Source organism: Sinohyriopsis cumingii, chromosome 15, assembly GCF_028554795.1.
Source record: "Sinohyriopsis cumingii isolate HCF-2022 chromosome 15, ASM2855479v2, whole genome shotgun sequence".
Taxonomy (NCBI): Eukaryota; Metazoa; Mollusca; class Bivalvia; order Unionida; family Unionidae; genus Sinohyriopsis; species Sinohyriopsis cumingii.
The window spans coordinates 98,607,809-98,623,589 of NC_142975.1; positions in this window are offsets into that span (position 1 = coordinate 98,607,809).

Consider the following 15,781-nt stretch of genomic DNA (forward strand, 5'->3'; position numbering starts at 1 on the left):
TCTTATACTACCAAAATATATTATCGCCTCCCACTCAATTCTACTGACTTTATCAGCAATTTCTCTTTTCAAAAAAAATCTTTTATTTTCTATGGAATCATCCGCAGCCATATCAACTGTTGAAACATAGTTGCTGATTAAATGCGACATGTGTGGTTTAAAATAATTATCAGCGGATAAATTAGGATCAATTTTAAACGACCCATTATCCGCTGATGATTTATATTCGGGTACAATTATCGGTTCATCACTCTGATCTTTTTTCTTTTTCGATTTTCTTTCTTTTTTCTGAGGTGAAGTTCTTTCTTTTGGTCTAGCTCCTAATTCCTCTGGTTGAATATCTTCTTCTTCCTGTGGTACTACTTTTTTCTTTCGTGTTGTTGTAGTTTTTTCTTTTTTCTCCTGTTGTTTTCTTTCCTTCTCCTGTTGTTTTCTTTCCTTCTCTTGTTGTTGTTTTCTTTCTTTCTCTCGTTTCTTTTCTTCCTTCTCCTGTTGTTTTCTGTCTTTCTCCTGTTGTTTTCTGTCCTTCTCCTGCTGCGCATTATATCTTTGTGTATCTCTTGCTGTTTCTAAAAACCTCCTGTAACGCGGATCCGTTGTCTTCCTTATTGATGTTGTTTGTGTGTAAATTTTATATACCATATCATACCAACTATCGCGAGTTGCATATCTTTTTTTTCCTATTACAGTCAAATATTCATTTCGACCACTAAAATATTCTACCGCAAATTGGCCAATCTCATCTATGTCATACAATGTCGAGAGCGGTTGTGATATTATTTCCCATCCCTCATCGGTAAAATTTTCTCTTAAATTATCGATATTAAACTTCCCTTTTATCATTACGATTTTTCTTCCTCCAGGTTTTCCATCTCCAGGTTTTCCTCCATCAGGTTTTCCTCCATCAGCAATTGCAAGTTGTTGCGCTGCTGCTGCTATTGCTAATCGCTGGGGTAATGTTCGTGATTGTTCCTCAATACCTTTCAACGCGGGAAGAATTCCACTTTTCCTGGCATCTGGATCTTATTCGTCGCCAAATACAACTTGTTCGATTGTTCCGGTAACTGGCTTCAACCATTTCGCCGAAGTTTCTGAAATTCCATGTTGTACATCTTCGTAACCACGAACATTTCTCTTAAATAATTGTTTTGTCGGAATGAGCTTCTTTATTGCCGCTAATTGCTCTCGCGCTAATCTAGCAGAATGAGGTTCTCCAACTGTACTAGTTTTCGGACTCATATTATTTTCAACTATATTGTTTTAATGCGAGGTAAAATTAGGATCTGCAGCCCCAATCTTGCGTGCACACTCGACACCCGATCTTTCCCCCCCCCCCCCCGAAAAGTAGTATTTTTTCCTTGTCCAGAATCATTGAATTTGCACACAAAAAATGCACTCGGGGTCGAATTTACGCAAATTGTTTTTCGTAGGAAGGTTTATTTCTGCTTTCTGAGGCTTCTACGGAGAAAGTTCTCGTAGGAAGGTTTATTTTGGTCTGGAACCAGTGGTCTGTACGTCTTCCCTGCTGCTCCTACACAGTGAAGTTTAAAGATTTCACGTCCGACGTACCATTGGAGAAAGCAGAAGGGTTTATCACCGAGATGTGGGATTCTTTGCTCACCGCACACAAGCGACAATGTCAACCCAAAGAAGACGATTTATTGACACTATCCATAGATCACGACAGCTTGAAATCCCCTGTTTGGATCGAGTTTAGCAGACCCGCAGAACTAACCCCTTCCAAAGTCATGGACAAGATTCAACACGTGCAACAATCTAATGACCAGTTTGACATCACCGATGGTAAAGCCACACTGAAAATGGCCCACGTCTCTCCTCTTCAAGGGACCGGACAACGCAATAAGGTGTTATTGGTGAACGACCTTCGCAGCACCAAAAAGAGTCTCGTCCAAATTAACAACCCTCAAGACCAGATGTGCTTAGCCCGAGCCATCGTGGTGGGACGAACCTATGCCAACAAGAACGACACGGCAGAATGGAAAAGAACCTGGAAAACTATTCAACAATCGGACCGAGCCAAACAACGAAACGAAGCAGAACTCCTGTTGAAACAAGCTGGCCTGTACAAAGACACACCCTGTGGCATTCCTGAAATGCAAAAATTGCAAGATGTCCTAGCTCCACGCTACACCTTGAAAGTGCACCCCCAAGAAGTGCGTGGGCCTCTGTTGTTTCGAGGGAAAGACTTTAAGGACGGAAAATACATTCATGCCTATTATCACGATGATCATTTCGATACCATTACCACTATCACTGGATTCCTGGGATACAGTTATTACTGTGAGAAATGTGACTATGGCTATAACAATCGAGAGCAACACAAACATTGCGGATGGAAATGCCCAGGATGTTTGGCCTCTCCACCCTGTCTGAGCGAAGGACAAGAAAGAGTACATTGTCCTGCTTGTCTGCGCACGTTTGTCAGCCCTGCCTGTTACCAACAACATCTGAAGACGCAAGGTTCACAGCAGAAATGTGCTTGTCAACTGCTGAGACTGTGCTCTACGTGTCGACAAGGCCTACGTACCAATAATGCCAAGGCACACGTATGTTCAGGAAAGAAAAAATGTCACAGTTTGTCACCACATCGTGGACTTGAAACACGAATGCTACGTGCAAAAATACCAACCCCCACCAGAGAAAGAGGACGGTCACAAGAAGAAAGGCAATTTCATCTTTTTCGATTTCGAATGCATGCAAGAGACTGGCATTCACATTCCTAATTTCTGCGTGGCTCATCGAGCGTGCGAGAAGTGCATTCAAGAACCTATCTTCAGTCATTGCCCTCACTGCAGCAAGATTCCCGGAGGGCGTGAAAAAATCTTTCGAGGACCGAACACGTTAGCCGATTTTGCCCAATGGGTCTTAGATCCCATCGACAAGACGTGGAGCCAAGAGGACATCGAACGTTACGGAGATTGTCATCGTCATGCCACAGTGATGGCTCACAATTTCTCCGGATACGATGGACAGTTTCTTCTCAGATACTATACGGAACAAGGCACCGAACGTCCTAAAGTCACTTTGAACGGAGCCAAAATCATTTTCATGCAAGTGGTTCAAGTGCAGTTTAAAGATTCGATGAGCTATTTGGCCATGCCTTTGAGTCGAATGCCTAAAACGTTTGGAATGACAGAAATGGCTAAAGGTTATTTTCCACACTTTTTCAATACGGAAGCCAATCAACACGCCGTTCTACCCCATTTGCCCGAGGCTCACTATTACGACCCCGACAACATGCGTACCGAACAACGAGAAGCTTTCTTCGCTTGGTACCAGACTCACGCCTCCGACCCTTTCGACTTTCAGGAAGAAATGCTAAAGTATTGTCGTTCCGACGTGGACATTTTACGGCGTTGCTGTGGAAAATTTCGAGAACTGTTCATGGAACACGGAGGGGTCGATCCTTTGAAAGAAGCTTGCACCATTGCCAAAGCGTGTTCCTTAGTGTATCGACAACGATTCATGCCTGAAAACACCGTGGCTGTCATCAGTCCTCAAACGACCCACTATGTCAAACGTCAATACTCGGTCAAAGCCCTACGTTGGTTACATTACTTGTGCGACAAGGAAGACAAATGGATTCAGCATGCCCGCAACGGAGGAGGCGAAAAGACCATCGGAACGTATTCGGTCGATGGCTGGGACTTAGAAAACCCCAAGATCGTGTACGAGTTTAACGGTTGCTTATTTCACGGATGTCCCGTCTGTTACCCTGATCGTAGCATTAAAAATCAGTTTTTACAACGAACCATGGAAGACTTGTACCAGGACACTTGTCAGCGACGCCTAAAGTTAGAACAGGAAGGATACCAAGTGGTGGAAATGTGGGAACACGAGTACGATCACCGTATGAAAACCGATCCCGAGTTTAAACGTGCCGTGGAAAGTTACAAGCTGATGGACCCGCTGAACCCGAGGGATAGTTTGTACGGAGGAAGGACCAATGCCACCTGTTTGCTGTACCAAGCCGACGAAGAGAAAGGAGAAGAAATCAAATACTTGGACGTGTGTTCGCTGTATCCTTACGTGTGCAAATATTGTCCCTTTCCTGCAGGGCACCCACAATTGTTCACGGAACACATCGACCTGAAAAACATTCGACAATACGAAGGCTTGATCAAGTGTAAAGTTTTGCCTCCCACGAACCTATACCATCCCGTCTTACCTCACCATTGTCAAGGCAAACTGATGTTTCCATTGTGTCGTACTTGTGCCGAAACGTGCAACCAAGACCAACCTTGTCAGCACACCCAGGAAGAACGGGCCTTGACGGGAACCTGGGTCAGCGTAGAATTGTTCAAAGCTCTGGACATGGGATACCAACTGTTAGAAGTGTACGAAATTTGCCACTTTCCCAAGACACAACAATACCACAAGGGTGACCCTACTCAGAAAGGCATTTTCGCCGACTACGTGGATGCCTTTTTGAAACTGAAGCAAGAAGCCAGCGGCTATCCTTCCTGGTGTCACACTTCCGAAGACGAAAAGACATTCAAAGAGAAATACTATGAACAAGAAGGCATCTCTTTAGACCACATCGAGAAAAACGAAGGCAGGCGGTCGTTTGCCAAAGTGATGTTAAATTGCTTGTGGGGTAAAATGGCACAACGACCGTGTTTACCCAAGACGGAATATTTGACAGAACTTTCCCGCTACTTTCAGATGATTCACGACAAAACCAAATACATGAAACACGTGGAAGTCGTTCGCGAGGATTTGATCTTGGTCAATTACGAAGAAGATCTGGACTTTGTACAAGACGACCCCTTTGGAAATGTCATCATTGCGGCTTACGTGACAGCTCATGCTCGCTTAAAATTGTACGAAGCTTTAGGGGAACGTGTCCTGTACTTTGACACGGACAGTTGCATTTACATCCATCACCCGAGTCAACAGCACCCTGACATCGAAGGAGACCGTTTAGGAGCCTGGACAGACGAACATCCCGACGACAAGATTCTAAGTTTCGTCAGTGGTGGTCCCAAAAATTACGGCTACGAATACCGGGACCCACAAGGAGAATTGCACACGACGTGTAAAGTGAAAGGATTGACTCTGAATTATCGTACCAGTCGTGTGGTGAACTTTGGGGTATTGAAAGAAGCCTTGCAATCGGGAGAGGATGCAAACTTTAAAGTGACCACCTATCAACCGAACAAAATTGTACGTTTACCCACTCACCACATCGTCAGTCGACCCTTGGAAAAAGTCTATCAAATCGTGTACCAGAAGCGAGTGCGACTTCCCAATCATTTCATCATACCGTATGGACACGTCGGTATTGGTCTGTATATAAAAAGGAACCCTAGGCAAGATCGATAGTTCATTGTGACTACCAAGACCGAGCGAACAAGATGAATACTTTCAGAGAGACACAAAACAAGTTTAGACAGGCACAATTCAAGTGTGGGGCTTCTGAAGTGGAATGCGATTGTGAGCCTTGCGACTTTTCAACCTGTGTTAGTGACGGTGCCAGAAGAACCCGTCACCCAGGACGGGACTGTCGTGGACAGGCCTGAAAGACCCTTTCGGGAGGACACTTGTGTGACCTTACCCCCTACTATAGAACTGGTTAGAACATTACCCAAAACATGTTGTACAGACACTTGTGTTTATTCCACGTTGATGGTTATCATGTGCCTTTTATCCTTATACTTAAGCCTTTGACTTTTATGTATTTTTGTCTTTCGTATTCATGTTTGAAACATTCAATAAACGTGTTCTGAAAAAAAGTATATAAACTCTTGTCTTGTTTGTTTTCGTGTCACAAGTGACATTTCTCACACTATGGCTACCTCTGCTGTCTCTGCTCCCTCTTCCTCCACTGTCAAAGTCATCGACGAACACTTAGATCGTGCCAGTTGGGAGGGTTTGTATCTTCGCCATCCCTTTAACATGCTCATTGCTGGACCTAGCTGTTCAGGCAAAAGCGAATTTGTCAAACGTTTGATCGAACATAAACATCATTTGATCGATCGTCCACCTCAGCGGATCGTGTGGTGTTACAAAGAGTGGCAATCAGCGTACAGCCTCTTGCGAGAAAGTCAAGGCGATTCCATCGTGTTTGTGGAAGGCATTCCTAAAGAAGACGACGGCATCGTCTCTGACTCCCGTCAAACCCATTTGGTCATTTTCGACGACATGTTAGGAGAAGACGAAGAAGAAATTAATCTGTGGTTTACGCGCAAAGGGCATCACCGTAAAGCCAGTGTCGTTTACATCACCAAAAATTTGTTTCAACAAAGTAAAACCCATCGCACCATCAGTCTCAATGCGCATTACGTGGTCTTCTTTAAAAGCCCTCGAGATAAATCGCAAGTGCAAGTCTTAGCCAAACAGTTAGGAACGCCTTGGCTGACTCAGGCGCACGACGATGCCACTCAAACTCCACACGCTTATTTACTCGTCGATTTGAAACCTACGACCCCCAAGGATTTGCGATTTCGTACCCACTTGTTTCACCACTGGTGCCCAGACGTAGGACCTGTCCTGTACACGTCTCCGTCCTCGACTTCATTTCACTCCACATAAAAAAATCTATAAAAACCTCAGACTCTTTTTCGTCTGTCTCACTCACAGTGCGAACATGACGTCCCTTCAGTCGCATCTTCCCGTCAAATTGATTCGTGCCTTGTATGGCATCAGTCGAGAAAAAAATCCACAAATACGAGCTCGTGTCTTAGAAGCTAGTCTCAAAGAAGTCTTACGATGGTTCACGGTGACGGCACGTCAAATACTCCAAGGAATCATTCAGATTCCTCATCAAACCAAACGCTTTTTCAATCGAAACAAAGTCGCTTTGGTCCAATTGGCCGATCCCCGCATCGACACTCAAACCAAAAAACAAATCATTTTGAAACCTGGAGGGAGTGGTACTCTAGGAGGGTCATCATTCGCTCACTCTTAAGATGGGATCCTAATGCCCCCAAAGTTATCCCCAAGAAAAAAGTCCAACGAAGCCCCAAGAAGAAAAAGAAAAAGACCAGGTCGCCAAGAAGAACTTCTCCAGTGGCGGGACCCTCCTCTTACCAGACACCACACCGGGAAAAGAAAAGAAGCCCCCAGAAAAAGAAAAGTCCACAGAAGAAAACTAGTTGCAAGAGAGGCACTTCGGTCAGGACGCAACCTTACACCCGCAAACCACGACCTGCCACGGCGGTGACCGCATCTCCGGCAGCCTCACGTTCATCCACTTCTCCGTTGATGACACCAAGAACTGAAGAGTACTTGGAGACGTTGATCACACCAAGAACTTCTCCGTTGATGACCCCAAAAAGAACTTCCCCAGTGGCAGGACCCTCCAATTTAGTGGCAGTGGCTGCTGCTCACAAAGTACCTTCTCCCAAAATCAAAGTCCATGAAAGATCGGGTATGTTACAAAGTTTACTGGATTTGTCCAAGCAAGAACTGGCTCGATTTAGTCCGTTGCGTACCCCTCCACGACGTGTCATGCCTGTCCTCAAACTGATACGCCGTAAAGACAATCAGTGGAGACGCGTTCCAGTATAAAAAAGACCTGTGACCAAGTCGGGGGTATCAGTGTTTTTTTGGTGCTCCTGAAGACTCAAAGATGTCACCCTCCAGAAAACCCCAAGGAAAGAAAAGAAAAGGACTACCACCACGTTTAGTCAAACATGGGGACATGTTATCTGTCCTGTCCAAAGCTTCTTCACCTCTACGAAAAAAACTCATTCAATCGGCCTCCAAAGAATGTTGTTTGAACGTTTTGAAAGGCACGATCCCTTTGTCCAAACACCAGAAACAATGCTTAAGCAAACATCGTCACGTTCTTCGCCAAATGGTTCGAAAGAAAATTCCCATTCGTCAAAAGAAGAAGATGTTGGTCCAACGTGGAGCATTTTGCCTCTCTTGTTAGGCCCCGTACTGAAAGGAGTCTTGGGAACCATGTTGGGAGGACTGGTGGGAGCAAGATAAAAAGGCCCTCGGAAGTCCCAAGATCTCAGAATTGACCCCTGACAACCCTATGGAAGGACGAAAACTAGCTTTAGTGCCTTACAAACGATGGATGGAATACCATCGGTGGCAAGAACAACGCACCCCGCATTTACCTCCCAATCCCCATTTGAGCGAGATGTCCCAGTTACAACACGAATTGCAGTCCTTAATGGATCGCCAAGATTTGTCCGAAACAGAAAAATCGCAAAAGTACGGTCAACTCTTGCAACGACTGCAACTCTTTCACCAGAAAGCTTTAGACGAAACAGCTCTACCCACTCTGAAAGATTTTAAGACCTTGATGAAAAGTCCAGCACCATCACCAGTACCAGTACCAGTACCACCACTACCAGTGACCAAGACAGAAAAAGGAGAAGAATAAGAAGAAGGGTTTTAAACTCCACCAGAAAAAGTACGCAAGTTAACAACACCACCTACCTCCAGAATTGGATGGATTAAAAAGATGATGGCCTCCCCTTCTTCATCACAAGAGAAAAAGAAAGTGAAGACAGAAGTGAAGACAGAAGTGAAACAAGAACCGATATCCCCCGCTCAGATATCCTCCTCTTCAACACCTATTGCTGGTCGCACACGCAAAGCATTGCAATCCAAGAAAGTACCCCAAGAGAAAAAAAGTAGCATCTTCCAAGAGTGGGTGCCTTATTAACACACCAACCAACACAAAAAATGGAAAAAGTCTTAGCCAGCATTTACTACGATCCCTCGCATCCTGCAGGTTACGCAGGAGTTCAAAAATTGTATCGTGCTGCCAAAACGCGACTGAAAAGTCTCCGTTTACCTCAAGTGCAACGATGGTTACAAGAACAAGCTACCTACACTTTACACAAACCCATTCGACGCAAGTTTGCCAGAAGTCGCACCCGAGTGGAAGGCATCAATCATCAATGGCAAGCCGATTTAGCCGATGTCTCTCATTTGGCCAACTACAATCGTGGCTACAAATATTTGTTTTGTGTCATCGACGTCTTTTCCAAATTTGCCTGGGTCGTGCCCTTGACTTCCAAATCGAGCAGCGAGTTAGTGCGAGCCCTGCAACGGGTGTTGAAACAAAGCGGTCGTCACCCTCTTCGATGGCAAACGGACAAAGGCACCGAATTTCTGAACCAAGCTTTCCAAAAAGAATTAAAGAAACGTGACATTCATTTTTTTACCACCGAGAATCCCGAAACCAAAGCCAGCATCGTGGAACGTTTTCAACGCACTTTGAAAGAACGCATGTGGAAATATTTTACGCATCACCACACTCTGAAGTACATCGACATCTTACCGCACCTGGTGCAAGCGTACAACCAATCTTACCATCGAAGCATCGGACGTGCTCCGCAAGACATGACTCCCGACAACGAAGTGTTGGTGTTTGAGCGTCTGTTCGGTACGTCCCCGACGAGGGCTGTCCCCAAGAAAAGTGGAGAGTTGGCCGTAGGAGATTGGGTGCGCATTGGCAAAACCAAACGCACTTTCGACAAAGGTTACTTACCTAACTGGACGACCGAATTGTTTCGCGTCACTGGACGAGTGCATGGCCGTCATCCTGCCGTCTATAAATTGGAAGACATGAACGGAGAAGTGCTCAAAGGAACGTTTTATTTGCCCGAGTTACAATGTGTCACCAAAAAAGAAGACGACGTGTACGACATCGAAAGCATTCTCGAACGCAGAACCCGTAAAGTGGGCAAACGACGTGTCAAAGAAGTCAAAGTACGTTGGAAAGGATATCCGCCCAGTTTTGATTCTTGGATCGACGCTTCGCAAGTCATCGACTATAAAAAGAAGTGACCATCATGCCCTTTCACACAGACGCAGCTACGTCGACCACTCCTCCTTCACCTAGTTCTTCTGTGCAAGATTTACAAAAACAACCCTTGTGGGTGTGGTGTGGAGAACGTGTGCCTTAAACGCAAATCGTCTTTTACTGCCAAATCTTCGTGGTGTATTGTGTCATCGGGGCAGCCATTGCCAATTTGAGTTTGCAACAAGGAGACAAACAATTGTGGACCATTTTATTGAGCAGTTGCATCGGTTACCTGCTTCCCAATCCCTCCCTGAAATTCTCCTCGAACGGGAACCACGAGAACCTTGTATCCAGTGCCAGTCACCACTCCAACAACAACCACAACCAGAACCCCATTTTGGGCGGAGACACGCCTCTGACATCCACTAACCCCTCGGACAGCCACAGAACTCTAGAATTATGAGTCACGAAAACCAATTTTACTTAACCTTACCCAGTGACAGTTTCATGGAGGTGTTTCCCCACAACACGTTGTGCTGTTACACGGCTAAATTACCTCAAGCCATCCAGTTAGATCACGAAGCCCATTGGGAAGTGGCTTTAGTAGAAATGATTCACCCTACACAAATCCAAAACATCACCGAAAAGCAAAACACTTTTGAGGTCGAAATCATGAACCAACAATTACAAGAAGCCATGAATGACATCGGGTTTTCAGGGGACACAAGACCATCCAACAATTCACCCTTCAATATCTACACCTTGAAAATTCCGGCAGGGTTTTATTTTAGTGGCCAACATTTGGTGGACACCATTACTTCCAGGTTCGAGTTCGCCTTTGGCAAAGCCCTTAACAGAGTCCAAAAAGTGTCACCCTGGAGTACCATAAAGTGGCTCGTCGCTTACTGATGAAATTTCAGGATACCCAAACGTTGTCCATCAGTTTTAATCGTGACTTGTTTGATATTTTAGGTGGAGGCACAAAAATGGCTCCAAATTTTAAACCGAAGATCAACAGCAATACGGAATTTTACAAGTTTTTTCGATTCCCTGTAGAACTGAACCAAGGACTGAATTTGATGTTTAATGTACTCCGATGTGGTGGAGTATAACGTGGTGGGACACACCTCTGTACCGTTACTGCGTGTCATTCCTTTCAAAGTGGATAGTACCACGACCAGTGACCAGGAAGGTGGAAACACCTATCACGTCCACCGGGAATTTGTGCATCCTCATTATTTGCCTGTCAGCAAGTCGTATTTGGACACGGTCAACATTGCTATAAAAGGAGATTTGGGACAAAATATTCCATTCACCAAAGGAAAAGTCACGGTGAAACTCCATTTTCGAAAACGGTTCTCTCACGACTCGTAAGTCATGTATCCAGTGTACCAAGGGGTTGCTCGACAGCGACGACACGGTTTAGGAGACATGTTAAAATCGGCCTTTCGTTCGGTGGCCCCGGTGTTGAAACCGATGGTGACACGCGGATTGCACGCCTTGAAAGATGCGGCACTGACACAAGGCAAAGAATTTCTCCAAAATGTCATCATCGACAAACAAAACCCTAAAGAAGCCTTCATGAGGGCAGGCAAAAATGTCTTGCTGCAAACGGGTAAAGACCTTTTGGGCCGACAAGACACACCTATAAATGCCCTGCACGCTACCGAGTCAAGCATTCAGCAAGGACAAGGCAGAAAGAGACGACGAAGAAAACACCCTTTCACCAGACTTCAAGCTAGAAAGGCCAAGAAAAGAAGAACCGTTCGAGACTTAGACGTTTTCGATTATTGAGACACTGCAACAAAAAAATGATGCACCGAGAGTCTTGCGCCTGTTCCAAGACGGAACTGGATCTGTTTGCCATGCCCCCCACCATGATGACCATGCAAGAATCCCAATGAGTGGAATTTCATCCCGTCTCCTCATTGACCGATTCAGTTCCCATCGAGTTTGAAATCAAGGGACAGCCCGAAGATTACATCGATCTGAATAGCAGTTACTTGTACCTGAAAGTCAAAGTTCTAGATAAGGATGGAAATGCTATAGACACTGAGCCAGTAACTCCCGTCAACAATTTCATGCATTCCTTGTTCAGCTCAGTGGACTTGTACTTGAACAACAAACTGGTTAGCAGCAGCATGGATACTTACCCTTACCGTGCCTACCTGGAAAATCTCTTGACGTACGGAATAGACGCCAAGAACACTCATCTCAATGCCTGCGTGCTATGGGAACCTGACGAAGCGGGCGAATTTGATAAAACAGGTCTTGAAGCTGACCCCAAATCAAAAACAACCACCAATGAGGGATTTGTAGAACGAAGAAAGAGAATCATAGGACCCAACCAAAGTTTAGAACTGATGGATCGTTTGCATTTGGACATGTGGTTGCAAGAAAAATATTTGCAGAACGGGGTGGATGTCTGCCTGAGACTGAATCGGAGCAGTACCGCTTTCCATTTATTGGCTGATGCTGGCGAGTACAAAAGCAAAATCCAAGAAGCCAGACTCTACGTACGTCGTGTGGAAGTGTTACCTAAAGTAGGTAACGACATCAGTCAGACGTTGAGCAGAACGACCGCCAAGTATCCGATCCGACGCGTAGAAGTGAAAACTTTCACCATTCCTAGGGGACAGCGATCCATGATCGAAGATCATCTGTTCCAAGGACAGCTACCCAAACGTTTGATCCTTGGTATGGTCTCGAATGAAGCCTTCAACGGAGCTATCACTAAAAATCCTTTCAACTTTCATCACTTCAACGTGTCCAAGATTGAAGTCAGTCGCGATGGCAAGACCTTGTGTACCCGACCTTTCGAACCTGACTTTGAGAAGAAGAATTACTTGAGATCGTACTTGTCCTTGTACGAAGCCACGGGACAGTTAGGAACCAACACCAGTCACGGCATTACGTACGACGATTATGACGGAGGATATGCTTTTTGGGCTTTTGATTTCACTCCAGACAAGGCAGCGACGAGGGACATTTCCACCCTATAAAATCCGGCCAGATTCGTGTGGAAATTCAGTTCGGAAACAGAATCGGTGATGATGATGTAACGTTGAACGTCATCCTGTATGCAGAATTCGATAATACCATAGAAATCAACAGTTTGAGAGAAGTCATTCTAGATTACTAGAAGCCATGGAAGACTGTTATCCCTCTTTACCTAGTGGAGAAGCTTTGAAGATGGAATGTGAGGAGACCGTGGAAGGAGAATCCCAACACAAAGACGAAAAGGACATCATGATCAAGTCGAGATGGCCAGAACAAGAACAGCAATTGGTCTCCTACTGTGCTACATACCTGGCAGACACAATTACGACATGGATGAAGCATGATTACTATGGATGTCAAAACATCAGTCAAGAAGAAAATTCAACCAATATCTGGACGAAGCTTGGAGTCTGTTTAAAAAAGACGTGTTACGTTGGTGGTATAAAGACTTGCGTGAACATTTCTGTCCTCCATTAACGACTCGAGACATCCATTACATCAAAACCCTCTTTGACAAATTCAAAGAGAAAGTCGAGATCGAAATTGATCACTTATTATCAGCAAAAGAACATTTAGTGACTTATTTTGATCGTGATTTTACTAGAAACGATGAGAAAGTAAATCGTTGATTTTTTGACTAGTATGCTTATTTTGTTGTCTTAAGCTAGGAAACGTAGTGTCCATCCATGACTCAATGACTTGCAACAGTGGAAATCACAATTTCATTCACAACTTTGCCAACCCTGTTTAAAGTAGAGTGTAAATTGAAAAAAATGTTTGATGTTATATTGTTGGATTATTGTTAAAAAATGTTAGAGTTGTTGGTTAGTGTTAAGTGATTTTTGAATAAAAAATGATGTGTTTTGAAAAAAATGCCTTTGTGATTTGTTTGGCTATAAGAATGTTTGATTCATGCTCTTTGACTGCTTACTATCCCTCTCATGACACTCATTGAACATTGCGGCTCGAAAACCGTGGAGGGATGTTTTCCTTCACGTCCGCGCTTTGACTTTAAGAACCGGGTTGTTTCCAGTCTCATCCTACGAAGATGTGCTCCAAACTAGCTAAGCTAAACGAAGCCTACGTGAATTTGCATAGGGTCAGACACAGTCTGATACCGAAGCCAGAAGAGATAGAGAATGTGAGAATGTTAAAAGTCACTGAAGACTTGATAGAAGAACTCTTCAGAGAAGAAGTGAACAGGGAGAAAGAAGAATGGACAGAGAAGTACAGACTTCAGAGACAGCAGCAACAACAACAACAGCAGCAGCAACAGCAGCAGGAACCTGAACCTGAGAGAGGCTTTGTCGATTGTCGTATCGACACCAAAGAGTTCTTCTCTTTCCGAAGAAGCAGACCTATCGCCAGAAAGTCTATCCTCAGAGGACATCGCATTCTTAGAAACTAAAAGATTGCCATAGCAAACAAAAAAACCCACAAAAAACAGCCCTTTTCAGGGCTACCCCAATACTCTAGAAAAGAAATAACAATCAATTTGCCAATGTGTGTAGGTAGAGTAGTGTGAATATAAACACTAACTCTTTTTTATAGTGTGAGGGTATGTGTTTGTGTGTTTGTGTTTGTAACATCTCACGTACGTTGGTGTGGATAGTAGATTAAGATCATGTTTTTTTTGGCTGTTTGAGGTGTGGGGAGAGTAGATTTGGGGGGTTTGATTGAATTTCTTTGCGTATGTGAATAGTATATTGGAGTGATTAATGAAAAAAATTTTTAGAATAGGAATGGGTAGTATAAAAAAGTGAGTGAGTGTTTCTTTTAGGTCCGCGCGTTGTTTTTTGGTCATGATCTAGGTAAGATCAATTTTATGTTTTTTAGGGGGATGTTTTCCTTCACGTCCGCAGTTTTAGTATAAATTGAAACTCGTTCGGCAGTCCAGCTACCCTTGTTGATTGATCAACACCAGAATGAACACGAGACTGGCGAAACTGTTGGAACTTCATGTGCATCTGGAATATGCCAGGCGCCTGTTGAATGAACTGGCCGCGGAGGCCATTGTGGAAGAAGGAAGGATGAGAGAGGAGGAGGAAAGAAGAAATAAAGAAGAGGAGGAGAGAAGATACAAAGAAGAGGAGGAAAGAAGATACAAAGAAGAGGAGAGAAGATACAAAGAAGAGGAGGAGAGAAGATACAAAGAAGAGGAGGAGGAAAAGGAGAAAAGAAGAAGAAATTTCAGAATCCCAGAAACCGAAAATTGGGATTCTGAAGCCACATATCCTGCCTCTGCTCTCTCCCCCAAAAAAGTAAAAAGCAACTGGGGAACAAGATGTGTATGTGGCGCCAGGCCTGGAAGGTGCCACCATTAACCAGGTGTCCATGAAGTTAAAAAAAACCCAGCCCTTTTCAGGGCTACCCAATACTCTAGAAAAGAAATAACCATCAATTTGCCAATGTGTGTGTGTGTGTGTGTGTGTGTGTGTGTGTGTGTGTGTGTGTAGGTAGAGTAGTGTGAATATAAACACTAACTCTTTTTTCATAGTGCGAGTGTATGTGTTTGTGTGTTTGTGTTTGTAACTGCTCACGTAAGTTTGTGTGAATGGTAGATTATGGGTTTCTTTATTGTTTCTTAGCGTATGTGAAGAGTATAGTTTGGGTTTTGTAACCGCTCACGTACGATTGTGTGGATAGTAGATTTGGGTTTGTTTATTGTTTCTTAGCGTATGTGGAGAGTATAGTTTGGGTTTTGTAACCGCTCACGTACGATTGTGTGGATAGTAGATTATGGATTTTGTTTATTGTTTCTTAGCGTATGTGGAGAGTATAGTTTGGGTTTTGTAACCGCTCACGTACGATTGTGTGGATAGTAGATTATGGATTTTGTTTATTGTTTCTTAGCGTATGTGGAGAGTATAGTTTGGGTTTTGTAACCGCTCACGTACGATTGTGTGGAGAGTAGATTATGGATTTTGTTTTAATGATTTGCGTGTGTAAATAGTAGATTTGGGGTTTGTTTATTGTTGCTTCACTTATGTGGATAGTATATTATATGAAATGAGAAAAGTAGGGGATGTTTTCTTTCACGTCCGCACG